Genomic DNA, 21,106 nt, shown 5'->3' with positions numbered 1-21,106 from the left:
AACCGTAGTTGTTCTTGATGTTTCTCGTTAATTTCTTTTCACCAATTATCATAAAAATCAATTTTGCCAGATGATTCACGAGGAAGAACTTTTTGATAACGAAAACCTAAATGTTTTTGACCTAGTTTTAAAACGACAAAATCAACTATTAAAGTTGCTGCATCTCTAATGATATCTAAATTATCTTTGTAACTTGGATTAAGATTATGATATTTTTTTTCTGTCCGTGGTAAAATCGGATTTTATAGGTTCCTATGGCGCTGGTGGTGTTGGCGGTGCAATCTCAGGCCAGCCTAATACAGATCTGATTGAACTTGCATAAATATCAACGACGTACGGTGATTTTGCCTCAATAATCGAAGTTAATGTTGGTTCAAGCGCGGTTATTTTTATTCCAGGTTCTTCTCCGGTTATATTTTTTATCCTGTACAATAATTCGTTCTTAATGTCTTCGATTTGATAACTTCCTGTTGGTAATCCAACGACGGTCCAATCTGGAATTTCGGTACTGGGTTTATTTTTATTAGCAAAAACAAGCGAATTATTTGATAATAAACCACCAAATGATTTTGATCTGATATTGGGCCAACTATGATAAACTCGCAATTGTGATAGCGCGATTTTGTCGACGGAAATTGCTGTTGAAAAATTAATACTAAATTCTGGTTTAGTTGAGCTTGCCGAGATCATTGTTGTTCTGAGAGGTGTTGTGTTTGTCACAATCTGTTACAGCTCCGACATTATTAATATTCGTAGCTTTAATATTGGCTTGGTTAGAAATTTTTATCATTGCTGAAAATTCAAAATCAGATATATTTCCGTCATTGAGGCTCTCAGACAACAACGAGGATAATTTCGAGTATGCGGTTGTTGCCGTGTGTAATTTAAGCACGTACGAATATAATTTTTCATTCGTACACGAAGATATTTTTTTTGCAATAATATTAAGAACACCTGCAATTGTTGTTGCCGCGGATATACAAATTGTAACAGCGACTGGTGCCATCATTGTTACCGCGGATAAGGTTATTCCAGCGCCGGCAACGATTGCCGATACCGATTAAACAACTACGTCAATGATAACTAATCGTCGTTGATACTTTTTTATTTTCGTCGTAGTTACATCGATATTTTTTAAAGAATCTTGCCATGTTCGTGCGAGATTATATGTGTAATCGGAAGCGGTCATTATATTTTATTTTATTTAGTAAATAATTGAGGTGACTCAGCGATAAATTCCATAAACCACCAAAACTCTGTTGGTGCTGCTACTGCTCTTTTAGGCGGTTCTGATTGATTGATTGATTGTTTGTTTTTTAACGGCGCATCAGCACTTTTAGGCTATTTAGCGCCAAACAAAGTGTTACTTGTATAATCTTTTAAAACTTATAAAAGGTTCTATATCGACCAGCGATATAAAAGAACAAATGGTTGAAATTAAAAACAGTAAGATGGTAACGGTGCAAAATAAAGCTTCCCGATCAACGGGAGATGTAAAAAAGATGAATAGGTATTAAAATGGGACGGTATATATATTGCATAAAACTGCACAAGGTGATAGCATAAAAGTCAGAGTTTAGAGTAAATATTTACGGCTTTCAAGAACTCGATAATACGAGTGATGTTTATATTATCAAAAAGTTCTTTCATGTCATGCACAACGTAATAACGATCGCGCGTAGGTTGTAGGTCAAAGCACTCTATCATAAAGTGCTTGACAGTGAATGGTTCATTGCAAGAAACGCACTCTGGTGGGTCTTCACCTTTTAGTATGTGGGTGTGGGTGATATAAGTATGACCAATTCGGATTCTTGCAATGACTACCTCCTCCCTACGAATGGTTCTGTAGGAAGGAGTCCATTCTCCTAGAGTTGGTTTGATTGCATGAAGTTTGTTATTTACAACATCATTCCATGATGCCTGCCACTTCTGACGTAAGAACTTTCTGATACAAGGTTTAAAATCAGTATATGGTATTTTAAAATCAGATGGTTCTTGAGAAAGGGCCATTTTAGCAGCGCGATCTGCCTTTTCGTTACCTTTAATACCAATGTGGCTAGGTAACCAACAGTATATTATATTGTGGGAGACACTCAGCTCGGTATTTTTTACAAGTATGTTTTTCAATAACGGGTTCTCCAGTTTTCTATTGTGTAGTGACTGGAGTACTGATAGCGAGTCGGAGAAGATGATACTGTTTAAAATACGGTTCTTTTCTATATGTTGCAGAGCAAGGTCTATTGCTCTGATTTCGGCTGTAAAAATTGATGCTCCATTTGGTAAGCGAACTTGCGTTGTGTGATTTCCACAAACAAAGGCTGCAGCAGCCTTTTCCTCATCCTTTGATCCATCAGTGTAAATTCTGGTGTAGTTTTTAAATTCGGTGAGGAGTTCATGGTAAGAGTTGTGGAAGATAGAAGGGTTTGTTTCGGATTTTTTTCCATCGCGTAGCGTAAAACGTACTTTTGGTTGTTTAATTAGCCAGGGTGGTGTTTCGGAGATGGATGTTTTCTGAATTTTTGAAAGATCTATATTTGTAGTGTCAAGGCTGGATGATATTCTAATGCCAAAGGAAGGTATGGCGTTTGGTTTATTTTCGTATAAAGTTTTGTATTTGGGTTGAAAAACAGCCGAAAAAGCAGGATTCAGAGGGTTTGATTTTAATTTGAGAGCATACTGTGCGGAAAGCTTTTCTCTACGAAGCGATAACGGTGGTTCATTCGCCTCAGAAGGCTTTGACAGGGGGATGTTTTAAATGCTCCCAGAGCCAGTTTTATTCCCTGATGATGAATTGGATCAAGCATTTTAAGATACGATTTTCTGGCTGAACCATACACAACGCATCCATAGTCTAGTTTGGAGCGAATAAACGTTCTGTATAAATTTAGGATGATTTTTCTATCAGCACCCCAGTCAGTGTGCGCTACTACTTTAAGTAGGTTAAGTGCTTTTAAGCATTTAGCTTTTAAGTTCTTTAGGTGTGGAATAAAGGTCAGTTTTCTGTCAAAGATTATACCTAAAAATTTGGTTTCCTCAACAACTGGAATAGGTGTTCCATCCAGTGTGAGGTTCGGTTCATCGTGATGTTTTCGTAACTGACAGAAATGCATGCATACCGTTTTTGATTTCGAGAATTTGAAACCGTTTGCATTGGCCCAATTTTGAATTTTGTTTAGATTTTGCTGCAGTTGTCTTTCAATTGTATAAATGTGCTTTGACCGATAACATATTAGAAAATCATCAACGTATAACGAACAATCCACACCAGGAGTCAAACACTTGGTGATGCTATTAATTTTGATGTTAAAGAGCGTCACAGATAAAATACTGCCCTGGGGCACACCCATCTCTTGCTCGTGCAGATCTGACAGGGTAGAGCCCACTCGTACTTTGAATTCTCTGTCGGAGAGAAAGTTGGATATGAAAGAGGGCAGACGGCCTTTTAGACCTAGATCGTTCAGGTCATTTAGTATCCCGTACTTCCATGTCGTGTCATAGGCCTTTTCTAAATCAAAGAAAACCGCTACTAAATGTTCTTTCTTAATAAATGCATCGCGAATGAATGTTTCTAGTCTAACCAGATGATCATTGGTGCTCCGGCCATATCGAAAGCCACTTTGGAAAGGAGATATTAAATTGTTAGTTTCCAAGTACCAGACAAGCCGAGAATTGATCATTCGTTCCATTGTTTTGCACACACAGCTTGTGAGTGCAATTGGTCGATAGCTGTTGGGGTCTTCGCTATCTTTACCGGGTTTGGGGACTGGTATTACAGTTGCTTCTTTCCAGATTTTTGGCACATTACCAGTAATCCATAAATCATTGAAGAGTTTCAAAAGAGATGTTAATGATGATTTTGGAAGGTGTTTCAGAAACTGGTAATGTATCTCGTCAGGCCCCGCGTATGTATCATGGGCCTTATCTAAAGCCTCCCTAAGCTCCGATAGTGAGAACAATTGATTATAACTTTCCGAGTTGTTGGATGTGAATTTTAAACGTGACTTTTCTTTTTGAGTTTTAAGTTTTTGGAAGGCTTCTGAATAATTAGATGATGAGGAATTTTTCGAGAAACTGTCAGCAAGAATATTTGCAATGTCACGTTTTGAACTAAAGTTGTTATTGTTCAGTGTCAGATGTCGGAGAGGGTTTTGCTTTCTCTTTCCGTTTATTTTGCGTATAGTGTCCCAAACCTTTTTAACAGAGGAACGAGAGTTTAAAGAAGAAACATACTTCTTCCATGATGCTCTTTTACTTTCTTTGATTACGCGGCGAGCTTTGGCCCGGGTAATGCGATATATATTTAAGTTTTCGGGCGTCGGTTGATTATTAAATTTCCTTAATGCTTCTCGGCGTAGTTTAATGGCTTCCTTACATTCTTTAGTGACCCAAGGTTTTTGGGTTCTTTTACAATATGGCGAGGACTTGGGAACGGATTCTTATGCAATCTCTATTAAAATAGATGTAAAATGCTGAATGGTGTCGTCAACATTGAAAACTGTATCCTCATTCAGCCTAGTTTTACAGAGTGTTTCAAACTTGGCCCAGTCGGCCTTCTTTAAATTCCATTGTGGAATTACTTCATCGCCTGTAGAGTTAAGTTTTACAAGAAAGATTGGGAAGTGATCACTGCTGTGAAGGTCATCAGCGACCTTCCATTCATAGTCCAAAAGCAGAGAAGGAGAACAAATTGTCAAATCGATGCTTGTGTATGTACCCGTGCCTGGGTGTAAATATGTAGGTGTTTTGGTATTATATAGACACAGATCGTGTCTAGAAATAAAGTCTTCAACTTTGTGACCTCTGTCACTTATATGATTTGATCCCCATAAAATGTTATGGGCATTAAAATCCCCGAGTAAAACAAAGGGTGCGGGAAGCTGTTGAACAAGATTGTCGAGTTCGTGTGGTACTAGGTTAGTGTTTGGTGGTAAATAAATAGAGCAAAATGTAATCACTCGATGTAGAGTGACGCTTACAGCAATGGCTTGTAAATTGGTGTTTAAAGGAATGAAGCTATGAGGAGCTCTGTTGTTTACAATAACAGAAACTCCTCCTGATGCCCTATCAACATTTGGAGAGCAGGTGTTAAACAGGGAGTAGTTTTTAAATGTGATATTGTCTGTATCTTTCAAGAATGTTTCTTGAAGGCATAGTACCGCAGGATCATGTTCGTTTAAAAGCAGGAGAATATCATTGTAATTTGCTTTAAGTCCTCGACAATTCCATTGTATGATAGTGTTTTTCATTATAAATTTAAATTAAAGATTGTGCAGCTAGGTTAGACCTTTCGCAGACGGAATTTGTTTTGTTATTTCTCTGGAGGAAGTACGGGGGTGAATTTTTTGTTTGTAGGTCTGGAGTTTCCTTGGGCGCATGGAGTAGATTCTTCTGCATCCATGCTCACGATGTCTCCAAACCTGTTATAAAGTTTGATGGGGTCATCTGACCCCTTTTGTTGCCTGTTTCCGTGAGATTTTTTACTCTTTGGTGATTTAGGTTGTTGGGTATTATTAAATGTAGTCTGAGTAGATGCCGTGTTTTTCTGTGCTTGGTAATGGGGGGTGTTTGAATTTGGTGTTGAATCGGGTGCTTCTGTTTGTGTTTGAGCGTCCTTCGTTGTTTTAGGATTGCTCTTCACTACAGTGGAGAAGGATGGGCCAGGATGGGCTGTTTTTGCCTGTACAATTTTTTTGGCTTCTGGATAGGGAATATTATTTGTGTATTTTACCCTCTGAATTTCCTTCTCCTGTTTCCAGGTATCGCAATCCTTGGAATTTGCGTGGTGCTCTTTTCCGCAGTTGACACAATGCGGAGTTGCTCTACAATCAGATTCCTGATGAGCATTGTCTCCGCATCGGCCACATATTTGGCTCTTGGAGCAGCGGTCTTCGTGATGGCCGTATTTTTGACACTTATAACACCGAAGGGGGTTGGGAATGTAAATCTCTACCTTTACTTGCAAAAAGCCAACTTTTACCACTTTGGGTACAGTTGGCCTGTTGAAGGTGAGTACAATGGTGTTGGTGTCCTGCAGATTGTTATTACGTTTAATACGTATTCGTCGGACTGCAGTGACACCTTCATCTTTCATTCCTTCGATGATGTCAGCGTCGGTGACTCCAGCCAAGTCACGGCAGCGAATCACGCCTTTGGACGTATTCAGTGTGGTGTGAGCGAATGAGGTTACTGGGATATCAAAGAACGTTTTCATTTTCCTGATATTGTCTGATTGACCTCGTCGCTCACACTCAATAAGAAGACAACCCGATTTCAACTTTTTAACACTTTTAGGTGTGCCAATCGATCCTGTGATAGTCTTTTCGATGACAAATGGAGATAGTGCGGCAAGCGTTTTCGTGGCATCTTTTGACTGTATGACCATGAAGCGTGGAAATGACTCCACACTACATGGTTCATCGTCAGACTCTGATAAGGGTTTCGATCTTTTATTTTGATTTTTTTTTGGAATTATCCATGATGGCTAGATTAAAAATTCAGCACCCGTGCTCCCCACCCACCAAGGAGCCCAACAAGGGGACACTTTTCAAGTGTCAGGGATACACAGATGCCATACTCAGTTGAAAAAATTACCTTTGAATGACCCTGAAGTCGCCAATTTCTAAGGTCGGTAAAATTACCACCCGATTGACCCGTTAAGCCACCGCCTTCTAGGAAGCCTTCTAAGACTTGGAAAAGGGAAATATAAAGGAAAGGAATATAGGGGCAACGGTGGTATCAAGAGAGATACAAGGAGAGAGAGAAAGAAGGTGAGAAAGTTAATAAAGACCTCCTAGGGCTCGGCGTGACCAGCCGATTTGTCGGAACCGGGCCCATCCCGACCACCCGTCTAAGAGAAGTAGAGGCCAAAGAAGTGTATTGCAGGGAAAGCCACTGCTCAACTACCAGGATCCTTTCCTCCCCCGACACGGGACGCAACCCACGGCAAACAGGTTGCCTCTACTTAGTCGCCTTTTACGACACGTAGCGAGGCACGTCGGGCCAATTCTACAACCCCGGACCCGCAGGGGGATTAGGCGGTTCTAGTGTAAAAATTTCTTCTTTATCTTTGTTCATTAAAATATTTAAAAATCCAAGAAATCTGTCGCTGGTATGTCGCCAATTGTATTCTTTAGCGATTATTCTGAATCTTACCGAGGAAAAAACGTATAAAACTGATACACGCCAGTAATCGGTGCTGTGTATGTAAAAGCATTATCCTCCGGTGTCCACTTTGCTTATTCAGACGCAATTGTAAATGTTGTATTACTGACTTGTTGTGGTATTATTATTTGTGGAAATTTAATAAAATTAGTTTCATTGATAATTTCTGGAAGCTGTCTTCCAATACCTTCAAATAGATCAGTAGCAGCTTGATGTTAGCAATTTTTATGTTAATTTCAGTTATTTTTCTATTTATTTCGGCGCTTTTTTCATTAATTTTTCTATCTATTTCGGCGGCTATTTCATTAATTTTTCTAACAGTTTCCTGTAAACCAGCAAAATTACCTACATGGGCGTTATATTCGACTCGCTGGATTATATCAGTTAATTTAACGTTACTTGTTTGTAATTTTCCATGTTGATCCTGAAATATAACAACGTCATTAGGATCTATTCCTGATATCTCTAATAAATTATTATGGTCATCTTTTGTTGCGTATTTAGATAAATCAACATCAACTGGACCTTTTTTACTCTATCAAAAGATCTTCCATAAATATCAACCATTATTTATTAACAACTGATTTAATTTATTAGACTTGTAATCAAGTACAACTTTGTGATACGGTCTAATTGATCTTGATATCGCATCAAGAATATTAATTGTTTCAGCGCCACATATCGGTGGATCAGTTATCGTCTGTGTTGGTAACAATGAATACAAAATTGGAACTTTTAATTGTTTTGCATAATTAAGAAATTCTTTCCGTGGCTCTAACCCATATGAGTCAAAATAAATAATTTCACGCGGATTTATCACGCAAGCAACCCAGTGTGTTCCTGGACCAATACTGTTATCGAGATTTATAATTCCGGTTTCGTTATGGTTTGGTTTGGCTTGTAATTGATCTCGCATAAATACACCTCTGAAAATTTTTTTTTTTTTACTTCGCTAGATAAATCAAAATTTGACATTGACGTTATTGCGGTTTTGGATACCACGACGCTGGCGTTCCTGGTAGTCGAAGGCCTTTTCCGTACCATGACGGTGGTGTTCCTGGTGATCTCAGACCGCGAAATTTTTTTTTACCATATCGCCCTCCTACTACTTTCTTTAGTGCCATTCCACCAGCTGCACTAGTAGCACCTAATGCGGCTGCTTTTGCTAGGGCTGGAGCAGCAGCAGCAATTAATGCTGGAATGGCAGCTAACAGTGGGAAAAATCCACCAACCTTAACCATGTCTTTGATGCCACTTGGACTAAGATCAGCGTGGACGCCAGTATTCGCTGATTTGGCTTTGGTAAAATGTTTATGTTGAGTTTTAGTTGACGCAAATTTATTTGATCCACCTTGAATTTGAGTATTTTTTAACGTTAATTTTAACCCGCAGGTTTTTGTTACATTTGAGTGGAGTTTTTTTATCTGACCTGAAGTCAAAGTAACACTAGCATGATCGTATGACATTTTTATAATTATTAAGGTTGATTTAAATTTAGATTACATTTTTTCTACCGGCGCGTCAATGATTCTCATTCGACCGCTAATACTTTCCAGAAGCATAGTTATATCGCTAAGTATAACCGTGATTGCTCTAGCTTTACCACCTGTATTAATTCTGGCTTTAAAATGTATATCAACGACAGATTGTTTTACTAAATCGAGATGTTCTAGTTAAAAATAATAGATCGATAACGAGTTATAAAATCTAACTGTGATATTTGTAATCCTGTGTCAATATTCTGATCTCAGCCCATAAAACTCAACAAGCGATGATGTTCAAGAGCTACTGAATAATTAGCAAAATTTATCGATATTTCTTCAGATGGTTCCTGTTGTCCGTTTATTCGCAATGATACTTCGCTGGCGTTAAAATTATCAAATATCATATGACTATTTTCCTGATTAGTATGTACTGTAGCTCGTTGAAGAGCAATAAATATATGTCTAGGTGCAGAAACACCTTGCTGAGATGCAATACGCCAAGTAAAAATACCATTAATGTTTACGTCGGTAGAATCAGTAGTTGTTGTCAACCACGACATTACTGATTTACCACCTTGATCCATAAAAGAAAGTAATTTACCTTCTTCGGCTATTGATGGAGTCAATGCTGGCATCCACAGGGTAAATTTAGTTAATATCACTTTAGCTTCATCTCCAGCACCAACACCACCTTCTCGCCAGATTGCATCATTGCTACCTTTTCGAATAAAAGCAATTGTGTGTTTAGCTCCAAAAATTACTTTTCTAAAATTTCTACAAAATCCAAATAAATGAGATAACGGAATTGCGCATGAGAAATTTTTGCGACCTACTGTTAACATACTTTTACGTGTAGCAAAACCTAAATTGTAATTATTCTTATTACCGACAATTATATCCTCGAGGGTATCAATATTAACAGGAGGATATTAACACGATTTTTTGGTTGTGTCCTACTATACGGATCATCCTCAGGAATTATCCTTGGCAAACATCATACTTGGACCAGCTGATCTAGTAAAATCATCTGAGTACCTAGCTAGGCCTAAAATTGTCGTAGCAAGATCAACATTATCAGTAATTGCTTCAATTTCTCTTCCATCAATGATATATGTGGCGCTCTTAAATAATGCCATAATACCGTTATTGACAAATCCTATTTTGAAATGTTCTGGAAACGTATCATCGATGGGAGGACCGGGAATTAGTGTAACTCTTATAATTTCACCAGTAACCTCGACAAATGCCTCAGATGGTAGAAAATATCTGGTTGTATCATGAACTTGAATTTCAACACGATTTTCACTATTTGGTGTTGCTGCGTCGGACGAATAATACTGATAATCACGTACTGAAGTATCTTTGCTTATGGGTTAATCCATGTCAAATGCTTCATCAGATGCCCGCGCAAACATTTTATTATAAAGATTATCTTCTAAAACGAAGACCAATGCCTGATATAAAACTAGTATTTATTGGTTGATTGATTTCTCGATTTGTTTATTTATTTGTTTCTTGATTTACTAATTTATTAACTTCCTGATTTGTTAATTTATCAGCTTCCTGATTTGCTAACTCTACTAATTTTTTATTTGCTGCACCATTTATTATCTTACTAACGTCGCTAGGCATTATCGCGGTACTGGGTAATTTAAATGGTTGTTTATTTCCTCCTATTAGATTTATCATTTTATCCACGACGACACCAAATGCTTTACTGGCAATTTTACTAACAGCAGGAGCGGCTTTATCACGAACGAAACCCATAGCTTTCATTGATAATTGTTTTGTAACAGATCCAATTTTAGGAACTATTCTTGTGATGAATCCTTTAAAAACTTCACCAAGTCCATTCTCGTAAGTATATTTATACATGGGCAACTGAGCATTTACTACTCGAGCTTGCACAGGTCTACAATGATGCTTGTGAACGATCACTTTATTTAATTAGTTATTTATGTCACAATTAATCGTTATGTTTGTCAATAATTTCATCAATGAGATTTCTATAAACGTGAACATCAACGATGCCACCACGAAATAATCGCTGACAAATATCAGTTGCCTCGTTAATTATTTCCGGAGAGTTATTTCCGGCTCGTTTTCCCCCCAAAACAGCCTCTAGCCGAGATACGTCGTAAACAACAATATCAGGGCAGATATGATTATAACCGCTGCCGGTAGCACCTTGTGACTCTTCTTCAAAATTTTTTAAAAAATTCCCCTCTTGCATTTTTTAAAAACCTTAATCTTGATACTTTTAGCATGAAATCTTAATAATCCGGATCATTAGGAATGGGATTAATCTTTTCAGGAGCATAAAATACCATAGAAGTCCAATCACTTTTTCCATAGAATCGGCAAGTCCTGATTTTAGATATCTTCCCCTTACATCAAAACCAAATGCAGCAATATTAGTTAATTATTCTTCATCTTTAAAATCTAGGAGAGCATCATCGGTGAATAACATATCAGGCGTAGATTCTAGTTTAGGTTCTTCTTCAACAATTATTTTCCGCTGAGGGGGTCGTCCTCCAAAAAATGTATGTCTTGCAAATCCTGAGGCTTTTAATGATGCTACTTTTTTAATAAATTTTTTATATTTTTGGATCACCAGGAACAGGTTTAGTTTTAAAAGAAGCATAAAATACTGCGGGAACCCATTTACGTTTTTCCAATTGATCAATATATTCTTCTTTTAGACATCTTTCTTTTACATCAAAACCAAATGCAGCAATATTAGCTAATTCTTCTTCATCTTTAAAATCACGGAGAGCATCATCGGTAAATATCGTATCAGGCGTAGATATTTCAGGTTTAGGTTCTTGCACAGGTGGAGGTATTTCTTGTTTTTGCTCAATTTTTAAGGTAGAGGTAGAGATTGTGGTTGAGATTCATAAAGATTTACCATTTTAATAAAATCAATATATTTTTTATCAGTTTGAGAGACACGATCAACATCATGATACACATAATATATCCATCTCCCCCATGCTTCACGAGATACGGATTTATCATATTTAGATTTTAAAATCTTTTTTTGCTTATATGGTTCATAATTATCTGCGGTATATTTAGCTAGTTGATAATTATCCTTCAAGAATCTTATTTCATCGATAGCATCATCGGTAAATTTTTCAATTCCGGGAATTTTACCAGTGGCTTCTTCTTCATCTATGTCTTCATATTCTTCAGACTCAGCTTGAGGTTTAAGTCCAGCCTTAGGTTTAAGGTTAGACTCAGGTTTAAACTTAGTTTTAAGTTTAAGTTTATATTTAGGTTGAACTACAGGTGCAGGCGCAGGCGCAGGTGCAGGTGCAGGTGCAGGCTGAGGTCGAGTTTGTTTTTCAGTTTGTTTTAACACTGGAAGAATACCGCGTTTTCTCACATCAGGATCTTCAACATCTCCAAGTAAAATTTCTTCGGTGGTTTCAGTTACTGGTTTAAATATTCTGTCGATAATTCTCTAAATCCGCGTTTTGCATCTTCAACTGCTCCTATTTTTCTTTTAACATAATCTCTCACTGGAAGAAATTGTTTTATTGCTTCTAGTCGTTCTCGTGCTAATCTAGCAGAATGTGGTTCTCCGACACTCATGAGTATTTATATACAAATAATTTTAATTTATAATAATAAAAAAATTACTGGTTAGTTTCGACCAAATATTTAAAAAAAATAAATTTGCCTCGCCGCTGATGTCCTTAGATACACATATGGTCATATGTGGTCTGTTATATCAAAAATAACCACCAGTAGCAGCCTTTGGAATCGAAAATAAAGGTTTCCTCAAATTATTTTTCTGTAGGAGCTTCTAAATTTGGAAACAAACCGGGTCTGTTCGCCCTTCCTGCTGCTGTATGATGTATGTATGTATGTTTGATGGTAAGTATGTGTTGAGGGGTACAAATACCTTAAACCTGGAAACCTTGAAGGAAAACACGCAATACAAATCTCACGGAGATAAAATATAATGGGAACTACGATAAAAAATAACACGCATATGAAAATACTAAATTATTGAAAGAATTGGAATTATTAACCTTTAACTGGCACATGTGAATAAATCATGGCATTGGCACTCCTGCAGATCATCAGGAATCTAACAAGTTAGGAAAATAACAAAGTACAAACATACTGCCATATATGGTGTTTCAATTCTTGTGTTATTCTGTATATTTATTAAAATCCTTCTACCAACAGACTATGATAGTTTGCCTTATCAGATCATCCATAATGTCAATGTGTTCGACTCTGTTACCCAACACAATGTGAAACAGAGTGTCGCTGTCCTGACTGACAAGCTAATCTGAGTCTAATATATATAGTTCGTATGCGTGTCAATCCTATTAAGAGATCACACAAATAGCTTCTCTATAAATGGCGTGGCAGTAAAGAAACATATGCTCGACTCTATATGCAACTAATGATTTCCAACGTTTACATTTATACTCATCCATTGACAAAATTGAGCACATTGTTAAATAAGCAGTGTTTGCGAAAGACAAAGCTTTATCACGCAAACATTTTCCGAACTTCCAGAAAATAAAGTGTTCAAAATCAGTATCTACACTTGTAGCGTTCAGGTCTTCATTCACGTTTAGATATCCAGTCTGTCTTCGAAACTTTGAACTGTTGCTTTAATAATCATTTTCCAGATAAAGTGTGTCGTAGCGCATAACGTGTTCAGGTAGGAAGTGGAAAACGCTCCAAGCTCCTATTTCACAAGAACACTGTATATATATATATATATATATATATATATATATATATATATATATATATATATATATATATATATATATATATATATATATATATATATATGTTAAAATAAAAACAGTGAAATAAACTTGCGCATCAGGAAATCAAGATTTCTTCTGTGGAACAAAAGTGTCCATAGTAATGAACCTTTAGCTGTGCAGACGTTATTAATGAAAGTTATTTATCATTATATCTCTTACCTGATCACATCTCCCAACGAAGAAACATGAAACTATATTGAATATGATATGTAAAAAAGAAAGAAATAAACATTCCCTGCGATTCACGTCTATTTGTATGGCTTCACAGTGAAACACAAACTAAAATCTATAGGAAAACCAAACTAACAAAGCTATAATAACCGCCGAAATAGTTGAGACATATTGTAAATATAATCCTTAAATATATGGATCAAGACAAAATATGGGATGAATGGAGCTTGAACACTTTGTATGACATATTAATATTAGTCAAATATGCATTATACGATCGAACGTAGAACGGAGAATTTGAATGAACAGAAATTCAGTTGCTAAGCAAGGTATAAAGTGTAATACCTTCACGAAGTTTTGGTTATAGAAGAAGTAATCAATAAGAGATATATTAACGAAATCACTTGTTTGAGACGGGGATGTACTCAAAATTATGAATCGCATGTCATACTATAAATTTAGTAAAATCGAATAGCATAGATAAATTAGAAACTCTTAGGGACAGAACGATATTGAATACAACTCAGATACATGACATGACATTATGTAATTAAATTGGAAGATATTATAAATGTTATAACTGAATAAGAGAAATGTGTATCAAAACTATTTGACTCTTTATATAAAAGTTTAAATTTTAGTTGCAATGTGGACACCTTGACGACTACCAGTTTCACGATAATGGAGGATCCAAAAGGGTATCCATCCATTGAGTTTTGCCAGAGAGGATGTGTTCAAAGAGTGATCGTTGTACAACTAGCTTGAATCGCATAATGTTCCCCTTCATTTCCATCAGTACTAATCCAAATGGTGTGATCCGTTAACGCTCGGTCTCTCAGCTCAGTGGATCTGAATCAATTTGCTTACCCTCTCAACGATCTTATTTCATAAGGTTATAGAGGCGTTGAGAAACAAGAAGCGCAAAACGGATCTGATTGTCCTTTTCCACAGTGACAAATCCGGGATCGAAGATCGTCTCGATCTAGTTATATATCTAACAAAGAAGATCCGGGCCGGGCCGAATCTTCACAAACACACTCAATTCCATGTGTTCGGTATCGATTTATTCCATACGTCATTTCATGAGTTTTATAAAATTAGAGATTAATTTGATAAAATTCATTGCATTTCCATTTCAGTACTTGACCTTTTGTCTTTTACTGATGATTTTGGTCTATAAATAGGATGGTAATTTATTTATATATATATATCTTTTAAGCAGTACTGTTTCTCAAACAAAATATAAAATTAATGAATGGCCTAATTTTATATGTAGGTTTAATTTGTTAATTTCAATTGGAAGTTTGTATTGATTACGATGTATAGGCAAAGAATGGGGCTAATAAAAAGTGACCACAAATGTAACTAAGGCATTGAAATGATGAATCTTTTCTAAATATCTGTTATCATAGTAACATTTCAGCATTTCAAATATGGAATAGTTATTTCCATGCCCTGGTGATAAAACTGTTTGTCAGATAGACCTCTTTACTTTGAAAATAGCCTATATTGAACCTCGTCAATTCCATGAATGCATGCCACTGTCTCTTCTAACTTAATCACCTGTGTGATGCCTACTGACCACGGTAAAATACCAGGTCTAACATTGGTGTATTTAGTGTTTCTTGGGACATTCAGTTCTCTTTTTAAATATCCACACATGTCATAGTTATGTTATGTTGTCAAGATTCCTCTCTTATATGGTTCCACTATTACTTAAATTCTGTATTATTCCCTTTTCGGGAAGCATGGACTGGGATTGTGCCATGATTTACTATATTTGTCACATTTCCGGTCAAAGATATATCCATTATACTATGACTTCACTAAGAGGCCGCGGATAGAAAAGAAGGCTATTCGCTTAGTGTCCTGGTCCGTCAACATCTTGAAGATCCTGGTACCCGTCTTAAGTGTTGGATATTCCCAAAACATTGACATTTTCGATCTTACTATAATTACATTAAATGTATTTCATGAGTCTTTATTACCTTACTTCAAACCGTGTTTCAGTTGGAACTCCAGTGACTTAGACATCTATTTATTTCGCCGCTATTTGTTTTTCTTTATTGGATTTATAAATCAATTTTATTGTTTTTCATCCTTTAAAGCGATTGATCCAACACTCGTTTAATTGTCAGATTATGACAATGATCTACATATGTAGATAAAAAACAAAAATTCCAAATGGCCGAGATATACTGCAGTTCGCGCGGTTATTCAAAATGCAAAGCGACAGTTGAAATGTTAACGCGCACATTATTATAAACACTTCAATATTTGTGTAACGTGATTACAGTATTGTGTATGTTCTTAAATTATTTAAAGATTCTCATCAATCTGTGAACCTTTTGGGATATCTCTTCCCTGGGCTATTCCATCGTTACGGCTCGCCGACTTTCCACCAGGAGATTGGTTTCCGTTCCTAAAGGAGCTTATTGTACTGTCATTTTCCTCTGCTGATTTTGATTCAATTTTATATCTTGTGTATGCTTATATTGTTCTCTGAGTATTTATTAATTAAAATAATTTACTCTTCCATCGCTCCCGTAGCCTGACAACCCGGTAGTTTGGTTGGATCTGGTACATCGACAGCGTGAACTGTGTTCGTAATTAGTATCGTAGAATATGAAGACACATAGTCGCGATATATGGATTTTATTTGCTCTAGCTGAACTTTTAACTCCCTCGACTTGATATGTTGTTCATTCTGATTAACCAATCTTGCCACGTGTATTTTTTTATTTTATATTAGCTCCCTCTGTTGCCGTCTTTCTCATACCACGTTCTACTTTTGAGTATCACCTTTCGATCACTTACACTCATTCTTAGCTTTTGGAACAGTTATAATTGTTTCAATAATTTCCTACACATTCTCCAACAAAGATTCAATTCACTGACCAGATATTCGATTTAAATAAAGATGTATCGCGATACAACCACAACCCGAATTTGGAACACACAACCGAAAGAAAAGCGATATTTCACAATGTTACTGCTATCACGAGAATCAGTATAAATACACAATTTAGTAATGGACAAATAGCTCAGTCTCAGTAATATCTTTGTTATGCTGATATAAGTAATGTAAATTTACTAACACATTGACAGCGTTCCTACTTTAAAACTTCCATGATTCCTAAGTAAACCGAGTCAGCTCCTATGACTTGAAATGCAAGAACCAAAACCAATTTAGCACAATCTTAATGATTTATACAATAATTCAAATACCAATTATAGGTTGTAAAAAAAGCATCATAAAGTGACAATAAGTCTTTATAAAGTCATCAAGCCCCAAATTGTCACGGCTCTGAAGGCATTGATTATAGTCGAAAAGGAAGTAAAAATGAAAGATATGTCAAATATCTGGCAAACAGTTGTCACTTTCCTCTTTCCTGGAATTAGCATGCGCATACGATATTATTCATTGCAATTACACTGCATTATTACCTCTGATGAAGTACTGTTCACACGTAACATCGAAATTGTGTTGAAGAAATTTGGAAATAATCTCTGTGGAGATAAGAGTTAGTTTCAGGGATACCAATTTGAATGTGTCTATTGCTCATGAAAACGCATGTTGAACACTAAATTGCATCATTTTTTCTTGTGAGGATTACATGGCAGTTGCAAGCAGCTAAGTAAAATGCGGAAACATCTTTATCTGGATAATATTTACAGAAGGGTATTTATTATACATTTCTACCCTGCATGATATCATTGTCTGTCCTTGTAAAATGGACCCTATGCTATTACATACACGTCTCTATGACCTAGGTATAAATGTCTCTCTAATATATTTTTTATAGCTGATAATAATCGCTTCGACATAACTCACATTATATCACAGAAATCCGGAGTGGTCGGGCATTTATAGAGAAGATATGTGTGTGATCTCTTAATAGGATTGACACGCATACGAGCGAGCATGTTCCACCCATTCCGGAAGGAGAGATAATTTTTTTAAAACGTTTATAATGATTGATACATGCCAGCAATGCGTTGGGAGCCATATCTCATGGACATGGACTCTGTCACAAAGTTATCAGTTATAGGTTACTAAATATTCTTTATTTCCTCACCATCTTTAAAGACTGATATATAGTTCACAGTGTTGTTATTTTCTGAATAATGGCAATCATGAATAAATCACATTATCACTGCCCAGTGAGGGAACAAGATAATAGCATTAAGTCAAGCGGTCTGTAAACGTAATTTTATATGCCACATAAACAGCATAAGACTAGATTTTACCTTCGAAACTACTGATGATAGTTTTAGCATGTGCCGTTTCGACAAATGCGATAATTTACCAAATATTCTATTCTCCGTTAGTTTTCATCTGGTGGTGGTACCAAGCAAATTCTTGCTTGTAATCGAGAAGCAGTTTTTAGATGAAAATTTATATTATATAATAGTATGACGCTGCCGATGTTTTAATTTATTTGCTATAGTAATTATGTGGAGCAATTAGTGCTAGAGAAGTATGAAATATAAACCTTCTTATGTTTGATCTCACTGGCAGTACACATCTAAGGATATTCTGATAGTAGGACACCAACCTTGCATTTGTTGGGACCTCATAATTTGTTAAATAAAACTAATCATTGTTCTTGCAAGGTTTGCTTATTGTTAACATTATTTCAACTTCATTATACCTTAGATGTGTGTAACCCCCGTTTCGCTCTCTCTCCCTCACTCTCCCTCTCCCTCTCACAATCTCTCTCCCTCTCTCTCTCTCTCTCTCTCTCTCTGCCATACGCAATCTTATTATCTCACCTGTGTGAGTGATCTCTTAGTCCTGGTCACCATTGCAACATAAATACCGACAGTCTGTTGCGGCACAAACTATCAATGTAATGTAAGCGGTGTGGATAACTGCGTCATCAAGTTATATAGCTCAAACAATGCTGCTCCTTTGGAGTTCCTTAATTGTATAGAGATCGATTGGAATGATAAAACGACGTATTTCGATTGCTACTTCCATCAGTGCTCAGTTAACACGTAGAACTAATCTTCATGTTTGAGATCAATGATATACTGTTATAGGCACCAACAGGTATCAGTCTTTAAACAAGATCAGTTTACAACCATAATCATTTTACATCGCCAGGTTCACACGTCATGTAACATAAGACAATAATAAATCCACTGTTGTTTGACACATAGGAAGAGAGTCAGCCCTTTTGAGTTTGCACTGGTATATCTAAATCGAATACATAAGCCACTAAACATCCCTTGCCTTCAAATCATTACTTTACCATGTCCGTATATTTAGAATTCTTCGTCAAGAGTAGGTTATCAGCATAATTGGAAGAATTAACATCTAGGCCATCCTTACGATGTTAGTAGTGATCCCAGGTACAATCCGCACAACACTAAACACTGTAGTTGCAAACGCACAATTTTTAACAAAGCGCCAAATTAGTATCACTTGCCTACACAGTAAAAACATTCCGTAACACAATATAACAACAGAGACCAGTAGTTTAAATTACACCGTAGCCTTTTCAACATGTGATAGTCATATACGATTATCCCTGTCATGTGTCCTAACACGGCATTTGAAATTTCTTTCAAAGCAGGTAGCTTGAGTATGATTCATTGAACACATTGTATGACGCCAGACCCTAAACTTCATTGTTGACGGGTAATTAGCTTTTAGGGCAGAATTCAGAACTTCACCCAGCAGACAGGTAAATCATAAATGTTAACATGTTTCAGTTCGAATATAAGGCTATTTAATTTCGGAATGCTTAGTTGCACTTATTCGTTGTTATTGAGTAACTGTAATGTTATTGATTTATATATATATATATATATATATATATATATATATATATATATATATATATATATATATATATATATATATATATATATATATATATATATATATATATATATCTGAATTTTTATATGATAATGCATTATTTTATACGTATGTATGTATGTATGTATGTATGTATGTATGTATGTATGTATGTATGTATGCATGTATGTATATATGTATGTATGTATGTATGTATGTATGTTGATGTAAAACAGGATGTTACGGTTCTGTATATATGAAAGTTTTACATTTGATCAAATTTTCGTGCTGGCGTATATGTTTCATGGCTATTGTTTACTCGCATGTTCAACCGCTCCGGTGGCCTAGTGGTTAGAGCTTCCGCCTCGAATGTGGAAGGCCGTGTTTTCGATACCCGACCGAGTCATACTAAAGACTCACAAAAATGGTGTTTACAGCTGCCTCGCTTGGCGTTCAGCATTAAGAGGTTAGTGTTAGGACTGGTCGGCCTGGTGTCAGGATAATGGGACATGTCTGTGGCGTGATGCCCTAGTGCTAGACATCACTATAAACTGCCAAACTGCAGACATCGTAGCGATATGACTGTACAATTGTTAAAGCTAAGTTAAATATTCAAGTCACACACAAAATTACACACACACACACACAAACACACACACACACACACATGGAAGGGGATTAACGCCATAATTATATGCATCTATTTTCTGATCTACCTAGAAGCTTTATTGTAAATGGTAGATTACAAGTGCTACTTTCATAAATATATCAATGTATATTGTGTTATTGGTTGATGCAGATTGCACGTGGCAGTTTGCAAGTGCTAATTTCCTTCTGCAGTATTGTCAATGGCTGCTTGCAAGTGCTCCATTCATAATTCTTGTCATGAACTTTGTATTCTTCATTGATGCAAACTATAATTGGCTGCTTGAAAGTGCCTAAATCTAGTTTCCTTTTGCGTCCTTGTATATTGCAATTTGATAACTACTGAAGTGATTATGTAGTTTGTCGTATGGCAAAATCTACGTCAGTTATTACATGTTTTAACATTATATTTATAAACTTGCTATATCACAAGTTACACAGGTTGCGCCTTCGCAAATCATGACTATAATGTAGCATCATGCACGTTGCAAGTTAGAATCAAGGAAGTTATCATAAAATAATGCCTCATTATTACAACAGATGGCGCTGTGACAGGTCAATTTCTTACAATACGACTATTCCCTTGACCCTAGCAACAATAGGTTATACGACTTCACGGCATGTTTGGGCTTCTTATTTAAAATATCATTCGAATTAAATTACAGCAGCTTATGTCTCAGGGTATTAACATTCAGAAGAGAGGTATATTTATTATTTTTGAGTGCAGTGCAAATTCTACTTTTTGTAGTAGTAAAGGCGTCATAAGGTTTGAGCAAAGTGCTGATAATTGCACCTCGAGGCCATACTTTCATTTTTTTATTTACAAGAGAGAGAAACTGGAAACTACATTTGTTTATTATATAAAACCGTATTCATCCATGTATGAAGCGTTATGTATAGTCCAGATTAGATCATTGATTGCATGGTACCTCAATGATGAAACATCAGACTCCTTTGGTTGCAATTATAAGAATATAACATATTGAATATAAGTAACATTCCTACCGCTACCAGTAACCAGCTCAATTTGTTTG

General features: G+C 36.2%; 1 protein-coding gene across 1 annotated transcript in view; it reads right to left on the bottom strand.

Annotated features, from left to right (window-relative positions):
• The window catches only part of LOC149787003 (toll-like receptor 1), a 45,661-nt gene extending 26,609 nt beyond the window's left edge, over positions 1-19,052 (bottom strand). The window contains exon 1 of the mRNA XM_089977552.1: positions 18,395-19,052. The gene's annotated coding sequence lies outside the window, so the exon portion shown is untranslated. The remainder of the gene's footprint in view (positions 1-18,394) is intronic.
• Positions 19,053-21,106: the final 2,054 nt, after the last annotated feature.

The sequence above is a fragment of the Sinohyriopsis cumingii genome, chromosome 12, assembly GCF_028554795.1.
Source record: "Sinohyriopsis cumingii isolate HCF-2022 chromosome 12, ASM2855479v2, whole genome shotgun sequence".
Taxonomy (NCBI): Eukaryota; Metazoa; Mollusca; class Bivalvia; order Unionida; family Unionidae; genus Sinohyriopsis; species Sinohyriopsis cumingii.
The sequence above is the reverse complement of the archived record's forward strand: the minus strand, read 5'-3'. Positions and strand labels throughout refer to the sequence as shown.